At 35.9% G+C, this 1,388-nt stretch overlaps 1 long non-coding RNA gene across 1 annotated transcript in view; it reads right to left on the bottom strand.

Annotated features, from left to right (window-relative positions):
• Positions 1-264: 264 nt before the first annotated feature.
• LOC106535949 (uncharacterized) overlaps positions 265-1,388 on the bottom strand; it is a 2,717-nt gene continuing 1,593 nt past the window's right edge. The window contains exons 2-3 of the long non-coding RNA XR_001312490.1: positions 696-813; positions 265-530 (exon numbers count right to left, since the gene is read on the bottom strand). This is a non-coding gene — a long non-coding RNA (uncharacterized LOC106535949). The remainder of the gene's footprint in view (positions 531-695; positions 814-1,388) is intronic.

Here is a 1,388-nt window from a genome sequence, read left to right as displayed (position 1 = left end):
CAACTGCAGTTAACACTGAGAAATCGTTTCAACTGCAGTTAATGCTGAGAAATCGTTTCAACTGCAGTTAATGCTGAGAAATCGTTTCAACTGCAGTTAATGCTGAGAAATCGTTTCAACTGCAGCTAACACTGAGAAATCGTTTCAACTGCAGTTAACACTGAGAAATCGTTTCAACTGCAGTTAACACTGAGAAATCGTTTCAACTGCAGTTAACACTGAGAAATCATTTCAACTTCAAAACATCAATTTTCTTCAATTATTAATACAAAAATTAAAACTGGCATTGTAAATATAAACATAAAGATAAATCTGTTAATTTGAAAACTGAATGAATTTTGACTGTAAACCATGAGATGAGAAAGGTGTAAACTGTTTCATCAGAACCCAGGAGGTCCAGTCTTTAACAGCACCATCAGCTGCAGCACACATCACTCACCTGTACATCTCTATGGCAGCCTCATCATCCTCACCAAACTCATCTTCATTCTCCTCCAGCTCTTCCAGCGTCATGCTCTCATAGGTCTTAACTGCTCCCAGACAACAGTTAGGAAATAGTTACGTGTTCTGAACAGAACCCCACACTTAGATGGCTTAAATACACAAACTGTTGCATCTTTTAAACCCTGACTGAATAATGTACAAGTGTTTCATTACTATGTAAACATGACAACAGAAGGAGCCAGCTCTGTTACCAACAGACTGCTGCTGAAGGGCGTCTTCCTCCTCTTCATCATCTTTAGGGATCTCTTTGGGAGGAAGGATGCCTTTCTTCCTCAGGATGTCGTTCCACTCTGTGTCTTCATTTGGGTCCTTCAGATAAAACAAATCTTTCACATAATTACTGATCATCTGTTAGGGATGTTTTTGTTTCTTAAGAGGAAATTAGAACAGAAATGTCATTAAACTCTGAAGTCTGGGGGTTGATATTGTTAACATTCATATCCTTTTAGTTTTCCAATAGTGTTTGGACAATAGTAGTAAATTTAAAAACTTTTTAATTTTACCAAGTATTCAGATTCTGGACTCGTCCCACAGCCTGGGCTTAATACTACTAAAAGCTGAATCATCAAACGTTCTTGTTCTGATCCAAACAACATCGTTCTAATCAGAGGCAATTAGCAGGAAGAATACAAGGTCTGACTGAGTTCATAACAAAGTTGTAAAGTAACTAAGTACAAATARTTTGTTACTGTACTTACATAGAAATTTTGGGTATCTGTACTTTACTTGAGTAATTATTTTTCAGCGTACTTTTTACTTTTACTCATTACATTTTTACACAATTATCTGTACTTTCTACTCACTACATTTTTAAAAAGGTAAGAAGTAGAAAGTTGTTACTCCTGTTTTATTCTGAGTTGTTATTAAAAAATCCTCTCCTGATA

The sequence above is a fragment of the Austrofundulus limnaeus genome, unplaced genomic scaffold (assembly GCF_001266775.1).
Source record: "Austrofundulus limnaeus strain Quisiro unplaced genomic scaffold, Austrofundulus_limnaeus-1.0 Scaffold1625, whole genome shotgun sequence".
Taxonomy (NCBI): domain Eukaryota; kingdom Metazoa; phylum Chordata; class Actinopteri; order Cyprinodontiformes; family Rivulidae; genus Austrofundulus; species Austrofundulus limnaeus.
This window is presented reverse-complemented; position numbering and strand designations above follow the sequence as displayed.